This window comes from Schistocerca americana, chromosome X (assembly GCF_021461395.2).
Source record: "Schistocerca americana isolate TAMUIC-IGC-003095 chromosome X, iqSchAmer2.1, whole genome shotgun sequence".
NCBI lineage: Eukaryota > Metazoa > Arthropoda > Insecta > Orthoptera > Acrididae > Schistocerca > Schistocerca americana.
Genome location: NC_060130.1, coordinates 945,963,518 through 945,987,402, shown reverse-complemented (window position 1 = coordinate 945,987,402; position 23,885 = coordinate 945,963,518). Strand labels below are relative to the sequence as shown.

General features: G+C 41.9%; 1 protein-coding gene across 1 annotated transcript in view; it reads left to right on the top strand.

Annotated features, from left to right (window-relative positions):
• LOC124556553 overlaps positions 1-6,408 on the top strand; it is a 99,350-nt gene extending 92,942 nt beyond the window's left edge. The window contains exon 8 of the mRNA XM_047130513.1: positions 5,985-6,408. The gene's annotated coding sequence lies outside the window, so the exon portion shown is untranslated. The remainder of the gene's footprint in view (positions 1-5,984) is intronic.
• The last annotated feature ends 17,477 nt before the right edge of the window (positions 6,409-23,885 follow it).

The window sequence follows — 23,885 nt, the reverse complement described above, 5'->3', positions numbered from 1 at the left end:
TTACACTCATCTGCACCATATCCAGACTGCTTCTTTTCCACTGTTTACTTGATAGTTCTCAAAGAAGCTATTCGTGGTTATTATATATTGTGATTCAGCAATTGAATGTATCTCCATTTGTATCAGAGCCTTTGATTCTTTCTGGTAGTCATGGCTTTTCTATTTGCTGCTTTTATAATGCTAAGTGTTACAGTAAGTGTACAGGGTGATTCAAAAAGAATACCACAACTTTAAAAATGTGTATTTAATGAAAGAAACATAATATAACCTTCTGTTATACATCATTACAAAGAGTATTTAAAAAGGTTTTTTTCACTCAAAAACAAGTACAGAGATGTTCAATATGGCCCCCTCCAGACACATGAGCAATATCAACCCGATACTCCAACTCGTTTCACACTCTCTGTAGCATATCAGTTTGGATAGCTGCTGTTATTTCTCGTTTCAAATCATCAATGGTGATGGTGGCATAAGAAAAAATTGCAGGGGGTAAGATCAGGGCTTCTTGGAGGCCAGTGATGAAGTGCTCTGTCACGGGGTGCCTGGCGGCCAATCCATCGCCTCGGGTAGTTGACGTTCAGGTAGTTACGGACAGATAAGTGCCAATGTGGTGGCGCTCCATCCTGCTGAAATATGAATTGTTGTGCTTCTTGTTAGAGCTGAGGGAACGGCCAATTCTCTAACATCTCCAGATACTGTAGTCCAGTTACAGTAGCGCCTTCGAAGAAAAAGGGACCAAAAACTTTATTGGCTGAAATGGCGAACAAATGTACAACTAAATGAAACTTTATAGCTCCCTTAATTCGCTGACAGATAGTGCTTAGCTCTGCTTTTTGTCGTTGTAGAGTTTTAAATTCCTAAAGTTGTGGTATTCTTTTTGAATCACCCTGTATTTTGTGATGTATAACCATTTAAGAATCATCCATAGTAAATGTACTTTCTTTTTAAAGAACTTGAGTGGCTGTGGGGTCTCATTCCACACACATTGGCAGAGAGGCAGTTGCCTGAAGATTTAAAAGAATTCCTGCAATGGTGCATTGATGAAACAAAAATATCAAACAAATGTATATTCCTGGTCAGCTACGTCAGCACTAGAACCAATACAATACACATTATATTTGGCAGAGCAAGTAGTCTTCACGAAGTGGCTACAGTGATCAACAGAAACCTTACAAGGTGGTTTCTGGATGACTGGTGTAAATACACTAGCATTGTTACCACAGATTTTTTCCTTGGAAACACTGATTGATATTGCTGCGAAAGCTTGTATCGATAAAGCAAATAATTTGACTCAGGCTCCATTAGAAGAATAAAAATGCCAACACCAGTCAGATTACAGTTTTTCATATCCATCTAATGGTTTTAGAAACAGGTGAAACTTAAAATGATTATCTGCTTAAGAAATGTCAGGCTTTGTGCAACCTCCAAGTTCGTTGATCAGCAAAGGAAACAGCATCAGTGAAATTTCTGCTACACAACTGACTAATTTTAATATAATTGTTATCTGTATATATAGAAGTCCAAATGGAAAGATAACTACTTTCATTGAAAATCTTGAGAAGGCACCCAACAGTATAAAAGTATTTAGTAAAACAACTATCATGTGTGGGGCCTTCAACAGGAACTCAGAAGAGAGATTAAATGCTGAGCCCAAATCATCCAGCAGTACAAAAGATCAGCTACTAATAAGCAAAGGTAAATAATTATACAAAACTGGAAATATGAATACAGGTTTCAGTGATCATTATGCACAATTTATTGATTCCCCAATAGAGACCACTGGCAATACTGAACCAGAAATAACAAGAAAAGGTAGAAGTTTTATCAAGCAAAACTTAGGACACCTCAGGCCCTTACTGGAAAAAGAAATGTGGAATTATACATAAAAGTGTGCGGGCACATGTAAAAATTAGACATTATTTCAATATTTTTTCTCCTGTTAAAAACCAATGGAATCATTAGTTTCAATTGAAGAACCAAATAGTCTAGTAATTACAGACAAAGCTAAGGCAGCAAGAAGAGGATTCCATCAAGTTTAGTTGCAATGCCTCAAGTTACAACTTCAAAAATCACACCTAAAACACCATGTCACTACATATCAACTTCCTCTGCACACAACAGGAAAGAACCACAACATTTTTTTTTTTTTTTTTTAACGACAAGTTATCCCAGAGAAATTGTAAGATCATCTTGTAAACTGTTGTTCTGGAAAGAAAACTGCAACAGTGAAGCATGTTAGGAAGCCATCATCAAAATTTATGCTCCATTGTCAAAATGTGCAGCGCCTATCAAATAAAGTTAATGAGATCAAAATATTGTTATCAGATGAATTAAAAGAAGTGTCAACAACAATGGTCAATCAACAATGGTTAAGAGAAAATATGTTATAGAGGGCTTTACCCTTTCATCATGTTATTGGAGAGAAAGCGTTTCTGAAGAAGAGAAATTTGTTAACATTGAGTATTGATTTTAAGTGTCAGGAAGTCGTTTCTGAAAGTATTTGTATGGAGCGTAGCCATGTATGGAAGTGGAACATGGACGATAAATAGTCTAGACAAGAAGAGAATAGAAGCTTTTGAAATGTGGTGCTACAGAAGAATGCTGAAGATTAGATGGGTAGATCACATAACTAATGTGGAGGTATTGAATAGGATTGGGGAGAAGAGGAGTTTGTGGCACCACTTGACAAGAAGAAGGGATCGGTTGGTAGGACATGTTCTGAGGCATCAAGGGATCACCAATTTAGTACTGGAGGGCAGTGTGGAGGGTAAAAATCGTAGAGGGAGACCAAGAGATGAATACACTAAGCAGATTCAGAAGGATGTAGGCTGCAGTAGGTACTGGGAGATGAAGAAGCTTGCACATGATAGAGTAGCATGGAGAGCTGCATCAAACCAGTCTCAGGACTGAAGACCACAACAACAACAACCCTTACTCATCGAGGAACATGCATATATGTTGGAAATGACATCACTGTTGCTTAAAATTCATTGATCAGCAAAGGAAAGAACATGACAGCGAAATTTCTGCTACACAACTGACTAATTTAAATATAATTGTTATTTGTATATATAGACCTTTTCATCATGTTTTTGGAGAGAAACCCTTACTCATCGAGGAACATGCATATATGTTGGAAACGACATCACTGTTGCTTAAAATTCATTGATCAGCAAAGGAAAGAGCATGACAGCGAAATTTCTGCTACACAACTGATTAGTTTAAATGTAATTTTTATTTGTTATATATAGACTCTTTCATCATGTTTTTGGAGAGAAACCCTTACTCATCGAGGAACATGCATATATGTTGGAAATGGCATCACTGTTGCTTAAAATTCATTGATCAGCAAAGGAAACAGCATCACAGGGAAATTTCTGCTACACAAGTGACTAATTTAAATATAATTGTTATTTGTATATATAGAAGCTCAGATGGGAACATAACTAATTTCGTTGCAAATCTTGAGAAGGCACTTAAAAGTACAAAAGTATTTAGTAAAACAACTATCATGTGTGGGGCCTTCAACAGGAACAAAGAAGAGAGATTAAATGCTGATCCCAAATCATCCAGCAGTACAAAAGATCAGGCACTAACAAACACAGGTAAATATTTATACAAAACAGAAAATATGAATACAGGTTTCAGTGATCATTATGCACAATTTATTTATTTCCCAATAGAGACCACTGGCAATACTGAACCAGAAATAACAAGAAAAGGTAGAAATTTTATCAAGCAAAAGTTAGGATACCTCAGGCCCTTACTGGGAAAAGAAACGTGGAATGATATATACAACTGTGCGGGCACATTCCTTTTCCTGTTAAAACCAATGGAATCATCAGTTTCAATTGAAGAACCAAATAGTCTAGTAATTACAGACAAAGCTAAGGCAGCAAGAAGAGGATTTCTATCAAGTTTAGTAGCAATGCCTCAAGTTACAACTTCAAAAATCACAGCTGAAACACCATGTCACTACACATCAGCTTCCCCTGCACACAACAGGAAAGAACCACAACTTTTTTACGGCTAGTGATTCCAGAGAAATTGTAAGTTCATCTTGTAAACTCTTGCTCTGGAAAGAAAACTGCAACAGTAAGGAAGCCATCATCAAAATTTATGCTCCTTTGCCAAAATGTGCAGTGCCTATCAAATAAAGTTGGTGAGATGGAAATATTGTTATCAGATGAATTAAAAGAAGTGTCAACAACAATGGTCAATCAACAATGGTTAAGAGAAAATATGTTATCACTTACACGGATAGAGGGCTTTACCCTTTCATCATGTTATTGGAGAGAAAGCGTTTCTGAAGAAGAGAAATTTGTTAACATTGAGTATTGAAGCTCGGATGGAAACATAACTACTTTCATTGAAAATCTTGAGAAGGCACCTAACAGTATAGAAGCATTTAGTAAAACAATTATCATGTGTGGTGACTTCAACAAGAACTCAGTAGGTGGATTAAATCCTGAGTCATTATTAAACACTTGCAACATACACACAACCATTGAATCCTCTACCAGAGACACGAAATCATCGAGCAGTAGAAAAGTCAGGTACTAATAAATACAGATACAAAACAGGAACTATGTATACAAGTTCCAGTGATCATTATGAACAATTTATTGAATTTTCAACTGACACCAGTAGAAACACTGAACCAGAAATAACAAGATAAGGCAGAAATTTTATCAAGCAAAACATATAATACCTCACAACAGGCATTGAAATATCTTGTGATGAAAGGAGGAGACTATGATATTTCAAAAACACAAAATGTTTCTGAAGAATATCTGGTGTATTTCAACAATTATAAGAGAGTTCTTCAATACGACATATATACCAACTCCCAATTTCTTCTCCCAACCAATACTGAAGGAATTACACTAGCAATTAATAAGTTAAGAACTGAATTTTCAGCATGTTTAGATGAGATTCCAGATTACACATTAAAAATGCAGGTCACCTCATTGAAGTACCATCAGTCCAACTTTTGAACAGTTCATCCACAACTGGAATCTTTCCTTCCCACTTAAAGATAATGAAACTCACGCCACTGTACAAAATGGGTAAGAAAGAAGATGTGTTGCTTTGCTATCTGTATTTTGGAAAATACTAGAAAAAGTTTTCATAAGAGGTTGTAAGATTTTCTAGAAAAGTGCAACATATTATCCACAGCCCAACATGTTTTCCCAAAAGTCCAATCAACAGAAATAGCAATATTAGAAATTCTGAGTGAAGGGCTGCAAAAACCTGATAGTGTAGAAAACGTAATTGGAATATGCCTTGATCTATCTGAGGCCTTAGACATCATACATTTACCCTATTGTTGCAGAAACTTTATAGCATTGCTATTTGAGGTACACCTAACAACTGGCTTAGATTGTATCTTACTGGTTGCAAACAAGTAGTGGAAACACTATTTCAAGAAGATAATAAATCAATCAGACACTATTCTGATTACAGAGAAGTAAAGTATGATGTACCATAGGGCTCAGTACTGGGTCACATCCTATTTTTGATATATGTAACTGACCCAGCATTAACGAAACAATGTCATAGCACTATCCAGTTTGCAGATGACAGGAATTTTTGTCAGTGGCAAGACAGCAGAAATGTTACAGGTAACACTATCTGAGACATTAACTAGTGTCGTAAACTGGTTCAGCCAAAATTAACTAATAATTAAAGAAAAGTAAAACAGTAGTGTTAAATTTTCATAATGACAAGACAAACTGTGAAGAGGATACAAAAATTCAGATACCAGACACAGATATTGCAAGTGTAACTAATACAATATTTCTGGGGATCTGGTTTCAAGATAACCTTAGATGGGATACTCACATTGATAGCATTTTTAACAGACTAAGTACCATGTGCTATTTTTAATGAGAGTGCTTGAAAACTGTTGTCATAAAGACTGTCTAATGACTGTTTATTATGCTAATATACATTGCATTCTAAAGTATGGGATCACTTTCTAGGGTAACTCACCAATCTGCCCAGAACTCTTCAGAGAATCATGGCTCATTCCATTTGAAACACCAAAATTCAAGAGCAAACTGAAGGAGTGCCTAATACAAAATTCATTCTGTTTAATTGCTAATTTGTAGTGCAAATGTGCAAATATTTAAACAGCTTCTATTGTATAGATGAGTGAGCCTTTTAATCCAAGCATAAATGTAGACTATTCATAATATAAATAGCTGACAGTGTATGCATAAAAATTATGATTTCTGTTGATGTATTACAATGTAACATTAGTTGCTATGATTATTATCATGAAGATATCATATTGTGCTCTACTTTATTGCACATATTGTGATAATACTCCTTGCTATTGGGATCAATGTAAGTCACAATAAATAAATGAATAAATGGCTGGAATAAAAAGGAACAAGCCCTGCAGATCACTATTTAATTCTTCCTCTTCCATGTATTTACATTTTTGAAAGTGCAATTTTTATTGAGTAAAATGCAATAACAAATTCTATCATCTTCCTCAAAAATGAAGATCTGCACCACCAAAACACAAAATAGAAAACTGAATTTCACATGCTCAAAATAAAGACCTGTTTGAGCCAAAAAGGAACATAACACATCATAAAATTATTTACAATAACATTTGCAAAAAAATTAAAGTAATAAATGATCTGACAAAAAATTTAAAGCAGTATTAAAAGAATATATATTAATGCATTGCTTCTATAGCCTCAAAGAGTTCCTCCAAAGCCACAGTCTTAATCGCTTACAAAAATATGGAGTAAATATGACTATCTACTTGCAGCACATAAAGACTGTAATCATTAATATTCATTTATTCACCTTTTCAGTTGTAATTTGTGAGCTACAGTAGTTCAGTAGCAAGACAGAATGAAAGAAATGGACATCATGTAAACATGAAGACATCAAATATCTAATGTAATATATAAACACAGTGTTTACATATTGTTGTTACCTGGACACACAACACAACCAAGTATGTTAGTACACCTTTATTAAACTGTTGCATATAGGCCAATACCGTAACCTTCACTGAACACAATAAGAAAAGGCAGATGTATGTAAGTAATAATAACATAACTGGGCATGGCTAAATAGGAAGTCACCAGTGGTGGGCCCTATCAGAAGTTCACAGTATAACTCTTTCACTGTGCACTCTCATGGATGATGACAGACTGCTAATGTGGGCAGCTTTCAAGTGTGCAAGCATTTCTTCATTCCTCTACCCTTGAGGAGCAGCTTAGATTCATGAGATGTCCATGGCATCTTCCTCCATGAGGCTCTGACTGAGATGATGTGCTGATACTAGTGCATATTGTCAGAAGCACTTTAAACGTGGGCAGCATCGCAGTCCACCTTCTCGTGTCAACTGATATGGTGGATGGGTGATGTTGGCATAAGCTCCATACCCACATCAGGTCCAGGGCCTGGTGGTGGTGGTGACCCCACACCTGGCAGCTGAGGTGGAGGAGATGGCTCCAGAGTAGACAGCAGCTGTAGAAATACTGGTAGCGGTATTGGAGAAGCTGTTCCAGATTTGTCCACTGGTGATGGAGGATCCATTGTATGTCATGGCAGGGACCCAGCCACATCGGGTGATCTGTCAAGCAATGCAGATTGGTATGGCAACACTGGTGTACTGGCTGGGGTTGTCCAGTTGTCCACATGCAGGCACAACTGGTTGTAATGTAGTGCTCAGAGGCCCTCTCCAGACAGACATTGCAGAGATGGCAGTCACAGCATCGAGGAATAATGGTGGGTATCCATTTTGGATGAGGACCAAACCCACATGCCCAGACAACCAACCCAGGCCAGAAACTGGATGAGGGCTGCACAGGTTGGCATCCCTGGATGGGCCACAGGAGATGGAGGAGTATCCAGGGTTGACAACTGTGGAGCAGTTGGGCAGGGCTGTTGTCGCCAAATGGCGTAAACTGAAACGAAGACAGAAATTGATCCAAGGCAATGTTGGGCAGGGACCAAGTCATGTACTTCTCCATTTGTGCTTTGAATGTTCTAACTAACCTTTTAGCCTCACCATTGGACTGCAGGTGGAAGGGCAAGTCGAAAATGTAGTGAATCCCATGGGCATTGCAGAATGAAGCAAACTACTGTTATACAAACTGAGAGCCATTATCAGAGACCAACATTGTCAGAAATCCTTCAATGGAAAAAAATTTTGACAGGGCTGCCACAGTGACAGAGGATGAAGTTGATGGGCAACAAACAACATATGGGAACTGAGCCAATGCATCAATTACTATTAGTCAGTATGCATTAAGGAGAGGGCTGGAAAAATCAATTTGGAGATGGTCCCAGGCCTGCAAAACTTTCGCCAAGGAGACAACATTGCCCACAAGGCAGCTTGCTGTGATGCACATTGAGAACATGCCCTAACCAAATGAGTGATGTTGCCATCCAAAGCAGACCAAATTACATGATGGTGGGCTAACATCTTGGTGTATGACACCCCCCGCTGATCAGCATGCAGCAATTGTAGGATCTCAAACGTAGAGGAGCTGAATAGTCTGTATCAAGGAGTAGAACACCATCAATGACAGAAAAATGATGCCAAAACACATAGTAGATACAGAGAGAGTCAGATGCCCATGATGGAGTGCCATTCATCAATGTGGAAACAGATTAATTTTTCTAGAATGGTCAGAAGATGGGAGAGCACATCAGCATTTGCGTGTCTAGCTGGGGAGTGGAAATGAATCTCTTAGTTGTACTGAGAGAGGAACAGAGCCCAATGTTGAAGGCGATGCAGTGCTTTCTCTGGCAATGATGCTGAGGGGTCAAACAGCAAAACTAATGGCTTGTGATCTGTGATCAGATGGAATTTTACACCATACAGGAAAACATGAAACTTCTTTAAGGCATTAACAATGAGGAGGGCTTGTTTCTCTATTTGTGAATATCTAGTCTGAGCCAAATTAAGCAGCAATAGGCTGCTTGGAGCCATCAGAATATTTATGCGTTAACACCAACCCCAGCTGATGCTGGACTGCATCTGTTGCTAACACTAAATGTTGACCTGATTGGTAGGTTAAGAGTTAAGGTGCAGATTATAACATAGACTTCAGTTTGGAAAATGCCATTACACATGCCTGCGACCAGTGGAAAGACATCCCCTTATGCAGCAAGGCATGTAACGGTTGAGCAACTGATACTGCCCCCAGCGAAAATTGATGGTAATATGCAGTATTACCTAAAACACCTGGAGTTCCTTGCCTGACATAGGACTCAGAAGAGCCACAATAGCAGAGACATTCTGACAAAGGGGTTTGATACCAGCACTAGAGACCTCGGACCCAAGATAAACAATAGAAGGCTGAAAGAAGTAACATTTTTCCAAATTTCATTTTAACCCAGCAGTCTGTAACAATGAAAAGAGTGTATGTGACTTGTTTAGATGTTCAGCAGTGGAGGAGCTGGAGAGCACAATATCACCAAGACATTTGACACATCCAGGCAAAAACCTCGTGAGTTGTTCGAGAAAATGATGAAAAATCTTCAGGTAGCTTTCCATGCCAAGTAGTAACTACAAGTAATGATACAAGCCAAAAGGCGTGATAATGACCAAGAGCTGTTGAGATGCAGCATCAATATAAAGCTGCAAATATGCCTCAGAGAGTTGGATGTTGGAAAAATACTGACCACCAACGAGCTTAGCAAAATGTTTGTCAGGGTGCGGCATGGCACGTGTGTCAATGATAGACTGAGCATTGACAGAAACCTTGAAATTACTGGAAAGGCATAACCATCTCAATGGCCTCTTGACAATGACTAAGGGGGTAGTCCCTTTGCTGGATACAATTGGTTGGGAAACCCTGGAGGCCATTAGGCGGTTGAGCCACACCTTGACTTGGTCATGAAGCACCATCAGCACTGGGTGAGCCAGAAAGAAGTGGAGTCTGGTTAAAGGTTTCATGGTGAGGTTGGCTTTGAAATTATTGGTATGACCTAAGTATACAGAAAATGGGGCAGAAAAATCAGAGCATAAAGAGTCAAGTTGTGTATAAGGCATGTGATCAAAGAAGAGATTAACTTCATCGGAAATAGTAAACCCAAAATGATTAAATGTGTCCAAACTAAACAATTTTTTGGTGCATGCATTGTTCACCACCAGCAAAGTCAGTGAATGGGCACAGTTGCTTTGTTTATTGTAGGTGACTAATGAACATGACACAGGTGCTAAAGAGGGAGCAAGTTTGCAAGTTGAGTAATGACATGACAGCTCCAGTGTCGACTTGCATGAGCATAACCTTCTGATAAACCTTGACATCAGTAAAAAGCTTATTTGGTGCAAAGGAGATCGCTGATACACAATTGACATCCATGTCAGTGTCTGGAATAGACTGTTGGAATTTTGCATTACAAACAGAAGCAATGTGACCCACTTTGTTGTACTGGTGGCAAACAGCCTACCACTTAGCACAGCCTGGCTCACACATGAGTGACAAAACATGGAGGACAAGACAGAAGCGTGTAGCACTTCTTGTTGTTCATTACTGGGCTTGCTGTGCTGCTGCTGTGGCCATGGCTGCCACAGTGAGTTGGTCTGGCCACAATGACGTTTTGCTGTAGCATGGACTGCTGCCACCATATCATTCCCCTGTGAACCGTCTGATTACTTGTGGAGAAGTGAGTTGAACTTCTGCATCCTCACACCACAATTTGAGTATCTGCAGTCTTTGAAACCTCAAATGATTGTGTAATAGTCAGAATATCAGAGAGGGAGGGGTTTTCTTACTGAAGGACTCACTCATGAATCTCACAATTAGGGGTCAACTGAATGTAGCATCATGAATCATTTGGTCAACATACGACTCCATATGAACATCGGTGACAAAGTGACAATGACAGCCTATACTGTGAAGCTCAGCTGTCCAAGTCTTATAGGCATGTTCCGGTTTCTTGCGAGCCTGATAGAACTCACTCGAGCAGCATTGAAGTGCATCTGTTTACAGTAGTATTTTGAAAGAAGGTTGCACATGTTATCAAAAGAGAGTGAAGGCAGATCCTGCAGGGTATGGTGGGTGGAGGGGGGGGGAGGGAGGGGGGGTGACAAAGGAATTGATACATGCGAGACAATAACCAAGACAAAAAGAAAGCACAGAATAAGGTAACATCAGTCAATCCAAATGCATGAAAATGCTGCTGCAACTATTTTTACAGGCTTCCCTTCCTCCAACAGATTCGCAAATGGTGGGGGATAAATGACCGGGGTAACAACAGGCAAAACAGGAGATGCAAAGGGGTATGTGGCAGGAAACATAAATTGATATGGACCCAAACTGCCAAAACAGGGGCAATCATTTGGAATACCTGGGTTTTATTGTGTTGTGCTGTGGTGAACGCCTCCTGCTGTTGACTGAGATGCTGCAGTAAGCACCCATTGTTGATCGACCAGCCAGTATAAAGGCTCATCAGTAGCATCATCAGACATTGCAGACGCAACAGAGGACCAACCAGAACCGGAAACCATGCTGGGAACAATCCATTGTAACTTGGACACACAACGCACTCAAGAATATTGGTACAACTCTATTAGACTGTGGCATGTATGCCAATCACCATAACAAAACCTTGACACAAAAAGATAAGGCAAATGTATGCAATCAGTAACAACATGATAACTGAACACCAGCATGGTGTGGCACGATTTGAACAGGCCCTCACTCACGGTGGGCTCTATCAGAAATTCACAGTATTGCTCTTTCGCGGCACACACATGGATGACAAAACACTGCTATTGCAGGTGGCTTTCAAGTTTTTTTGTGATCGACATGCATCGTGTTGTGGGCGATTTACACCCGCCAGGACTGCAACATGATGAGTCTCACTCGATGATTCCGCCGAATTCGCCGAATGTTTTTGAGCCTGCAACAATAAGTGAGGTTAGGAGTGCGCATGACTCTGGCTATCAAATGCATTTGTTCCCGCCACATGTGCCCTCCCTCATTGACTTTACAGTTACCTCTTACGGATCTCCGTGCAGTGCGGGACCAATGCCGATTTCTGAAAATGCTTCGTCGGACAACCTGCTACCGCCACAACAATGATTTGCCACCCCACAATCAGTGCAGTACTACGCAGATACCTGCCACATGGCCGGAACTGCTTTGTTCACACATCTACCTCCTCAGCATCCGACCACACCCGCACCTACCTCGGTTCAGCATCAGCACTTGCCTTCCTACTTCGATACCTCGGCCTGCAACAGGAACAATAACTTGTTATCTGTGCCTGACCTCCACCTCCGTCCCACTGCTACGCTTTCGTGTTTTGTGCCATGACATTCACCTTATCTGCACACCATTTTGAGTAGAGTGACTGTGAACAGTGAACTTTCACACATTCCGTCCCACGTTCGACATCATTTCCCACACTGTGCTTCTGGACAGCCCGCACCTCTGCAGGCTCCCTGCAACACAGGTGGCCCCGGCTCTGATGATACGTTGAACTTTCTGCAGACTAACACGCATTCTCAAACTCTGAACCTTTTCTCACCTGTCGCCCCCACACCGGCTCCAGTCGAGCTTCTGCTACGATTCTCGGCACATCTCGGTGCCTCACCCGTGTCAGTCTTCAGCAACGCGTCAATCCGAAGATACCCGCAACGTGTTGAGCTTCCGCAACTGAAATCGACACATTGCAGTGTCTCACCCACGTCGGCCTTCCGCATCACAACTGATCGTGCTCAACCACAACATGTCACCTTCACGCTGGCACCCAAACAGCCGTTGTTGCCACATCCCCTGGAGGCACACTCTCTTGGAATACTACAGCAACAACAGCTCGATTCAGGCAGTGCCCCGACGAACTCAACTCAACCTGTTCTTCCGAATATTCTACAATGCTTACCGACGCTGCCTCTGTTTAATCCCGACAGAGCAACAACCTGGTTCCAGATTGTGGACAAAGTGTTCGACCATTACAAACTCGACGAATAAACCAGGTTTCTGTGCCTCATCACCCTCCTGCACGACCAGGAGGACTTGATTGCTGACCTGTTCGATGCCCCAGACTCATCTACCCGGTACACTTTAGCGAAAAAGACAGTTCTACATCGGCTGGCATGCTCAACTGAGGCAGCAATGCGGCAAGTGCTCCACGTCGAGCAACTAGGCAACGACAAACCTTCCCAGCTTTGGAGACAGCTACGTGCCCTGGTCAGCGCCGATCTATTCTCTGACACAGCTCTCCTCACCATCTGGTCAGATAAACTATCTCCTCACATCCGCTTTGCTCTGGCTCAGAGGTCTCCTGACACATCGCCCTGCGGTACTGTGCCGACCATTCCGCTCGCTTCGGGAAGCAGTAAACAAGCAACTGGGACATCACTGGCTCCGCCCACGGTCGCGCCCCCTCCTGCAACCGAACCTGCTGCAGCCCCCGCACCTCAGCCACCACCACTGGCAATGAACTTTCCGCAGGAAATGCAACCGCAGTACCCGTACTGTTACTTCCACACACGGTTTGGTGAGGCAGCACAGAACTGCAGACCGCCCTGCTACTTCCCAAAGGCCAATCGCAGGTAGGTTCGTGTGTCGCCTCCTGCGCACAACATGACAGGCACCCCCCAGTGCTCCATTCTGTCCAGGAATGACTGGATAATTGTGGACGACTTTACATTAAAGACATTTCGTCGGGATACCTTTTCCTAGTGGACACAGGCGCCGATGTTTCACTGCTGCCCACGTCCTTAGCGTCGTCGAACATCCGCCATCATCATACTTCACTGCAAGCCGTGAATTCAACTAAACTACAATGCTCGGATTCAACTTCCCACATCGTCTCACTCTCTGCAAACTGCAAACTCGAGTGGACGTTTTTAGTGTGCGAAATTGACAAACATATACTAGGCATTGACTTCTTGCGACACCACAAACTTTCACTGGACCTAGTGCGAAACACCATGTTTCATCATCCGTCCAAGACTCACTTCCCTGTGCTCTGTCGAGCAACCCCCCCCCCCCCCCCCCCCTCCATGACACATCGGTCAGGTCTCATCTCATCTGTACATGCTCGTCTCTGTCGACGACGTTACAAGAAACCACGCACAAGTGCCTTGTTGAGCTTGAACACGTCACTTGCCTACGCAAGGACAACTTCAAGCTCTCCCTCTGGCTCCACAAAACACAGCTCCAGCTCTCCGATGCAGCAAAGGAATTACAGACACTACAGCAGGGTCAGTAAGTGCGCCGAATCTGCTTGCAATCCGAGCAATCGAGTCTCCGTGTGTTTACTTCCCGCTGCCCCTCGCAACTGTGCTATCAAGACTGCCATAACGTGTAATTACAGTTCTGCAGTGCCACACCTTCCTAACACGGCAGTGTTTGACACTCGGCCGGACACAAGTACGCATGCGCGACGAGCGTCACGTGTTCCCGAACTAACGGCTCCTACCCCGCCCCTCGCGGACAGCACCTCAAACTATGCAACTTCGGCTCCTGCGCGCCGCTGTGTGACCGCCACTAACAACACAAACAGTGCACTCGAGCCAAACGTTTCGCCCGCGATCGTGCTGCCACAGGCCGCGCCCTCGGACAATGGACTCACTAACGGCTCACGAACTCACCCAAGATCACCCAACCACGGTGCCACTGCTTCAGGCCGGCGGCCATATTGTCGCGTTGACTCCTGTGACACTTTGCCGCCTCGGCTTCCAGCTGACCCGCCGAGTGGCTCCAGACACCACGACCACCCCTCGCCTGCCCCACCCGCCACACATTGTAAACAAACCGCCTCCCGCGCCGCCGGCAACATTTCCGCCGTCACCAACGGCACGGTTCACAAGTTTCGCCTCACGCCAGGTCCCCCAATCTTCAGTAAACCACGTCAACTTGTCCCGAGCGCCTCTCCGACCTTAAAAATCAGGTTTATGAACTACTAAGCTCTAGCGTCATTGAACCCTCTGCCAGTAGCTGGTCTACGCCCATACATATGACACCCAAAAAAGACGGGTCCTGGCGCATGTGCGGAGACTACCATCGACTAAATGCACGAACAATTATGGACACCTACCCCATACCCAATATTGCCGACTTTACCAGTTCCCTCGCAGGTGCGACCATGATCTCTGTCATTGACTGCAAACAGGCCTACAACCAGATCCCCATGGCACCTGAAGACATCGAGAAGGCAGCAATCACCACCCCAATCGGTTTATTTCAGTTTCGATTCATGCCCTTCAGTCTGAAAAACGCAACCCAGACCTGGAAACGCTTCGTCAACAAAGTGCTATTCGACCTAAAATTCTGCTTTGCATATCTTGATGACATTCTAGTGTTCAGCTCCTCCATCGAGGACAACATCCGACATGTGCAAACTGTTATGAACACTCTCACGGCAGCAGGCATCAAGACCAACCAGGACAAATTGCAGTTACATCAACCCGCTGTCACTTTTCTCGGTTTTCGTGTCTCTCGCGCAACCTCACCAATGCACAACGGAAATATTCCACGTTTGACAGGGAGTTGCTCGCGGTCTACAAAGCGATCAAGCATTTTAAGACTGACGTTGAGGGACGTCCTTTCTATGTTTTAACGGACCACAAACCCCTAGCTGCAGCCATTACAAACCCGCCGGCTGACCCGCCTCCTCGCCGCTTCAGATACATGGACTTCATATCTCAGTTCACCACCGATGTCAGACACATAAAGGGTGCTGGCAATATAGTTTCTGATTTCCTTTCACGAGTCGATGCCGTCCATTCGCTGTTAGACCTCTCTGAACTGCCTAACCTCCAACCCGCCGACGAGGAAACACAAAACCCGATTTCAGACTCTACTTCTTCACTAAACTTTGTCTGCAACACCTTCCCTGGCATTTCTGGTGAGATCTGGTGCGACGACAGTACGGGCACGTTATGCCCCCTCATCCAAACCGCGCTCCGTCGAGCTGTCTTCAACTCATTGCATAATTTAGCCCACCCTGGTGTTCGTGCGTCTGCCTGCCTCGTATAGGAGCGCTTTGTGTGGAGAAATGTCAACAAGGACTGCCAGCAATGGGCACGCACGCTCCTGCGTCGCGTGCCAGCGCTGCAAAGTACACAAGCACACTTCACCTCCTTCAGCTCCTTTTCGATCCATCCTGGGCGTTTCCATCATATTCATATTGACATTGTCGGCCCTCCCTCCCCCTCTAACGGCTTTCGTGATGTTCTCTCGTCTTACGACCGAACAACTTGCTGGGTCAAGGCTGTCCCCCTCCCCAATATTACAGCAGAAACTGTTGCTCGAGCTTTCGTTGAGTCATGGGTATCACGTTTCGGATGTCCAGCTATCATCACGACTGACCAGGGCAGACAATTTGAGTTGGCCCAGTTCAACGAGATTTGTAACATTTGCGGCATCCGGCGCATCCATACCACAGCATATCACCCTCAAAGTAATGGGCTAGTCGAGCACTGGCACCGCACTTTCAAGGCGGCTCTTCGATGCCATGATTCTCTATGGACGGAGGCCCTTTCCCTAGTCCTACTCAGCATTCATGTGATCTATAAGGAAGACCTCAAAGGCACAATAGCCGAGTTCATATACGGCCAGAACATTGTCCTCCCTGGCGAACTTGTGAGCCCTTCTGCTTCTCTCCCTCAGTCTAAGTTACCTTCCTTCGTGGACTACGCCAGACGCCACTTCATCAACCTCCATATCCCTCTGCCCACCAGCCATTACCGCCCTAAGATTCACGTCCAGAAATCTCTGGACAATTTTGAGTACGTCATACTCCGAGATGACACTGTCCGTGCTCCCCTCCAACCTCCATAAACCGGCCCGTACTGAGTTCTCCAGCGCTCAGCCAACACCTACGACATCCAGATGAAAGATTCAGCTGTTACAGTCTCTCTCAACAGACTTAAGCCTGCTCATGTTGCACCTTCTTCTACCCTCCTTCAGGCCACGACCACGCCACTCACTGTCGTGGCTCACGACCCTCCGACCACTCCCTCCACGTCGGACTCACACACTGGATTCAGTGACTTCCAACTCCAATCGTCGAGCTCTCCTCCGACCTCGTCCTCTACTCCGGTCTCACGCACTCCGTCGAGTGACCACATGCTCCCCACGTCGAGCTTACCTACAATTATGCCCTCGCCACCGGGACCTTCGCCGGTCCCTTCGACCTCTCCACCGTCGCCTGCCTCGCCCTGTCGAGGTTTCTCATGCCCCCCCATCTTGTACATGCCCTCGCTCGAGGTGTTTGCGCCTGTCCCCTCAGACATAATCCAAATCTCAATAATACTGTGCGATTATACACTGTTCGTCGTGTGTTTCTCTTCATCCAGTGCTCATGACACAACCTCCACCATTCCCTGCCACCCTGTAAAATGTGTTCCCCTCCCGCCCGATGTCGACCTGGACATGCTTCGTGTGTTTGCCATGCCCACCGGAGACATTGTCGTCATCACTCTGTTCCACCCGCAAACCGCCAGCCTACCTGTCGCCGCAAGACCAGCACTCCCGGTACGATGCCCAGCTCGCTTCAACGACTTCCAGGATCGGTGGCTGAATCTTCCTTCATGACATCTACCCACACAGCTGTCGAGCCGACCGTGGTCCGGCTCTGGCGGACCACCCCTGCCGATGCCTTAGTCGTCCCACCCCCCCTCTCAAAAGTACTCCGTACTGCAGGGGGGGGGGGGGGGGGGCTATGAGTTGTGCTGTGGTGAACGCCTCCTGCTGTTGACTGAGATGCTGCAATGCTGAAATAAGAACCCATTGTTGATCGACCAGCCAGCATAAAGGCTCATCAGTAGCATCATCAGACATTGCAGACGCAACAGAGGACCAACCAGAGACTGGAAACCGTGCTGAGAACAATCCATTGTAACTTGGACACACAACGCACTCAAGAATATTGTTACAACTCTATTAGACTGTGGCATGTATGCCAATCACCATAACAAAACCTTAACACAATAAGATAAGGCAAATGTATGCAATCAGTAACAACATGATAACTGAACACCAGCATGGTATGGCACGATTTAAACAGGCCCTCACCCACGGTGGGCTCTATTGGAAGTTCACAGTATTGCTCCTTCGCGGCACACTCACATGGATGACAAAACACTGCTATTTCAGGTGGCTTTCAAGTGTGTGAGTGTTACTTCACATACAATATTGTTTTTCTTTTCTTTCTTTTTTATTTACTCATTGGTAAACCAATACTGTATGTACAGAGAATTAATGAAACAGATGTAACCAGTGTGTAATATTAAAAGTATGTAAAACAATGGAAAAATAAATGAATTACATGAACAAGATGGGTTTCATAACATTTTACGATATTTTCAAAATATTTTGCAACATATTTATAATGTACACAATGAGTAATATTTCCTAAATACATACTGTTACATAAACAAAATTTATGGCCTACAACACTGAAGATCTTTTGAAAAATAATCATGAAGACTGTTACATAGCTGCTGTAAAGTCATCTTGTTCAATTGGATGTAACTTTTGCAAATTCTGCTCACTCTTGCTATGCAAATTCTACCATAGTTTCATTTTAAGTTTTTAGCAAATATTTTTAAAGAACCTATTTAGTTGAAAATGTAACAGATTGTTTTATTGTTAATTTCATTGTCATACAAAATATTACTGATCCACTTTCACCATGACAAAATATTTTGTGTGTTCAATGGACTACCATTTTCAGATCGCTTTTGATAAAAAGTGTGCAAACTTTGTGGCTTAGTAGCTCAGTGGTAAAGAGTCAGACAATGGATCCAATAGTTTGAGATTTCACCTCTTGCAGTGTCACTAATGTCAAAATTTCGAGTTGATCTGTGGTGCAAAATCCACTTTAAATTGTAGGTTCCTTTATAAATGGCTGGGCAAGTCACTTCAAAAGTCAGAGCATCAAAATACTGCCTTTACACCAATTACAATCTCTCAGTCTATGAATTCATTCGTGCATGATGGAGTAGGCTATGTCCACTGTTGCATTAATTCTCTAAACAGGTATCTGTAAACGTCTCTCCCATTTAGAGACATATGATATCTGACCAAAGAACATGCACCAATACCTGACAATGTTTGTTATTTGAGCTAAGTATTCACTCATTAGTGTCTTTCCTGAGTTAAGTAGTAGTTTGTGAATTATTTTATTTATATTTTTGTTTCAGTAATCTGCAGAGTTTCTTTTAGTTGTATTTTATATCTTCACCTTTTCTCACTAATATGAATTTGTTAATTGTTGTGCATGAGGTTTTTTTTTATTCAATTATATTGTGACAAATATGTGCTTCTTGCTACATATAAACCTGACATCACAGCTGAAAATGTAATGATATGGACTGTTTGTCACAGCTAGACACTTCATGTGGGTGTTGCAATTGGTCATGAACTCTTCAGGTACATGTCGCAAATGTTGTGTCCATTCACCTAGCATCTTCTATAGCTGTGTCTCTTTCACAGAAGATATTGCTCCAGTGATGACACTCACCTTAACGTCCAGAAGAACGTTATTGACAAGTAATGGCTGCATAATTTTCAGGGCTGCCATAACATTTTTTATTAATTCCCATTCTGCTATGTGTACCACATTTCATCACAAACAGAGTAACACAAACCAAAAAAATAAATAAATAAAATAAAACACACTCTTTTACTATGTACATCTTTTCTCATCCATCATCACAAAAAGGCTGATCAGTCTCCCAAAAATAGTTAATCACAGATCACAAACTGCAATCTTCCTTATCGGGGCCTCCTGTACATATGTGGTGCCCATGAGTTCGACACCAGCATCGATATGCATTCGTCTTTGGCCTCTGAGCATTGTCTTTGGGCTGTTCCGCCATGTTCAGTTCTTTGTGAGCCTTACATGTGTTTAGGTGGATAAATGAACTACTGCTAAAATGGGTGTTGTTTGGTGTAACCAACCCAAACTTCTCCCTCACATATATGAGCATCACATAACACAGGGTTAGGTAACTTACACATGAAATATTACAGTCTAGCTTCTTATCCATGCAGAACTAATATGGGGAAGGAGTTGTTGCATACATTATGACAAAATACAAGTTCAAAATATTGAGACACATAGATTTTGCAGTGATCAGCACATAGAAGTGTGTGCTTGTGAATTAACACTGACAAATAGTTCACTTTTAATTGTAATTATATGTAGATCGCCACTGGGAAATTTTGAACTGTTTATGAGGGATTTGGATTCCTTAGGACTACTATGCTACCTGTCAGACAGCAGCAAGCAGTTAACAGTCTGTGGTGACTTTAATGTCGATTTTCTAAAGGATTCTGATAGGAAAAATGAGCTGGAAATCTTACAATTTGATTTCAGTAATTAACTTTTCAGCATGGGTGGATAAAGACTGTAGGATCCTAACTAATGGATTTTTCTTTAGTGAAGCTAAAAGTGTATATATAGCTCTTGTCCCAGTAACAAATGCTCTCCCTGATCATGATGCACAGATATTTAGGATAAGGAAGATAGTGTCTTACATTATGGATACTACGCAGTGGGAAGCAGTGTCTTCCAGTACAGATACTACTCAGTGGAAAGCAGATAGAATAATCAATCACTCCAGGACAAATATTTTTAAGAATAGCTTACAAGAGATGATGTGGGATGAAATTTATTATAAACCAAATCTTAACATAAAATTTAATATATTCCATGATACATTCATATCATTATTTGAAAATAACTTTTTGTAAAAGCTAATTAGAATGAACACTAAACAGCTATGTAAAAAACCATGGACCACTAGAGGGACTGACAAAAGCTATTCAAAAATACTAAGAAAAGTTATTAAAAAATCAAGGAAGATACACATAACATCAGAAATATGTCATTCTAAAAGCTGACTTAAGGCTATACAGAACATAATGAAACAAGTGAAAGGACAACCAACTGGAGAAGAGGATAACATCACTACTGAACTAAATGAAAGGGCTGTAAATGATGAGGCACAAGTAGGAAATATATTTAATAGCCATTTATTAAGTATAGCAGCAAGTAGATGAACAAATAGTTCAAGAGAAGAATCATAGTAGTATGTTGGAAAAGCAACTACCATGAAATTCAATCACATGATTGTATTACCGACTTCTTCTGAAATTAAGAAAAATATGTATTCTCTCAAAAATACAAGCTCGTCTGGTTTTGATGGTGTTTGCAATAGAGTATTAAAGGTTTGTTCCCATACAATAAGCCCTGTCTTATCTTAAATATGTTATGCATCACTAACTCAAGGGATTCATAGAGACTGAAATGTGCAACTGTCAAACCTCTCTTTAAGAAAGGTGATACAAGAGATGTCACTAACTACCAACCTCTTTCACTACTGATGTCATTTTCCAAAATATTTGAGAAGGTGATATATTTTTGAACAATATCCCAACTGAGCAATAACAAAATCCTCAGCAAATCACATATTCAACTTTCGTAAACCTATCATCCTCAGTTGTGTGTAATATTATGCCATGTTGATAATGTAGAACTACATTCACAGAATCTGTAAGTAGAATTTTTAATTATTACTATTTCATAGAAAAGCCAACCACCAGAAGTATTTATAACCTATATATACATTGCCTCAAAATGTAAACTAAATAGTATAAATAAAAATATGTACATATTCCAGACCTCTGGAGATGCCTGACAATCAATAAATGCAAAACGCACATGGCATGAAAATTGGACAGAAACTGCAGATAGGTGGCACTAGATGGGAATGTGGATCAGCTGGGAAGCGTGCTGAGGCAGTCTGTACATTTACAATAAACACTGTGTCCAGGTGGTGCAGTGGTTAATGCAACTGCCTAGCAATCAGAAGATCCCAGGTTCAAGTCCTGACCTGGCACACATTTTCACCCATCGCTGCTAACTCTCCACCAAGTCCTGTTACAGCTGATATCATTAATTGCTTCCCTTCCCTTTCATTTCTCCCCTCTACCCCTTTAATTTACATAAATTGATGCATAATCTTTACATGCCTTAAATAAATTAAAAGATTGTAAAATTCTCTACACCAATATCACATCTCTTGAAGTACATTATTCTACAATGCTCTTATCACTGTGGACCCCACTTGGATCATCATGACAATCAACATTCCTTCACACTATGTTGCACTTGGCATGCCCATTAAACCTTGTTATGTGCCACAATAAGCACAGGGTTGCTATAATTAAACCTTCACTACTTCAGCCAATGTAGATGGGAAACTATCTACTATATGGGTACATAACTTATAGGAAAGTTGTTCAGACTGTGTGCTGCAGGATTGCATTGTTAGTAGTGTTATTGTCATGACTTGCCATTAGGTGCCGGTATTGGTACGGTGACATAGAGTTGAAGCACAAGCAGTAATGTGAACTGCAGTTGCAGACAGTCACCATGGGTATGGATATGATGAGCTGGACTTCAATCATTAAGCTGTTTTATCAAAACAACAGCAATAGGGCTGCTGCACTTTGTGAGTACTGACACATTAAAGGAATGCGAAGAGGTTCTCTTTCTGCACTGGGATTGAAGAAAATGATCAAGAAGTTCTATTTAACTACTGATTAAGGAACTGCTCTTGGGAGAGGTTTGTAGCCAATTGTGCCACAAATTGTTGAAGAAGTTATAGTTACCATGGGTGAGACTGCTGGACACAATGTGTGATTTTCAAGCAGTGCCTGAGCTGTGTCATGACAGCTGAACGTTCCATGGTCTGCAATCAAAAAGTGCTGTGAACAATTGTGAAATGGTGTCTCTAGTGCAGTGTCTGACTTTTATTGATGTAGATGGTTGTCAGGTGGAGCAACATTTGCAGTCTGCAATGTAAACATTGTACACAGTGAATGTTATCCTCTCCTGTGAAAATTAAAATGTGTTTCCCTCAATGGCTCAATTGTTATTTCTCTTCTGCATGTCCTTACAAATGTTTCTACAGAGTTTCATTGACATATGATCACTCACTTTTTATGGGAGCCCTGTCAAGTAGCGAAAGTTTAATTATAACCATCCTGTATTTATTTTTTCAATTTAGGTCACAGAAAGATTTTAGAAGTTGAATTCCAAATCCCTAGAGGTTTTAAGCTAAGATCATATTAAGGAAGACAGATGAAGCTCAGACTGCTTAAAGATGGAGATTTGGAAAAATAAATCATTTTCACTTCTCGGTAACAAGGGCATTTGGTGATCATTAGTCACATGACCTTGCAAAATTCAAGATCCCTGCTCTTATAAGATTGTTTACCATGATATTTCTTCACATCCACTATCTTATAGACTACTTTGTTTGATTAAATCTGATAATCATGATTACCCTTGCACTGCGATGCAGAATTCTGATCATTTTATATCATGTTTCATGTAGTTCATAAAATTTCTTCATTTCTGTATTAATTTTAGATGATTTGTGTCTAGTCTTGACCAATACTAAGTCATCTACAGGGACTGGATAAAAATATGGAAACACCATGAGAAATGCATGCTTAAACACAAATACATATGCTAGCCAAGTCTACAGGTTGTACAGTTGTATTTGACCATGAATGGCAGCTGTACAATGTCTTCAGTGTGTTGAAAGTGTCAGTAATTGTCAGAACAGCGTTCTGTGTAGTTGTGCTGCACTGTTTCAAGGTTAAATGAATTCCAATATGGGCAAATTGTTGGTACTCTGATAGTGGGTTCTGCCACAACTCAGACAGTCAAAGTGATTGGTGTTTCAAGAGGCACCATATCAAAAAAACATCATCCACTGAGTCACAATATGGATAAGTATGGGCTGGGTGAAGGTGATAAGTAGTCACTGAAGAGTTTTGTGATGAAAAATAAGATGATGAAACCTGCAAAAGTCACTGCAGAACTGAATGCTGGACTCACAAAACCTGTCAGCATCAAAACAA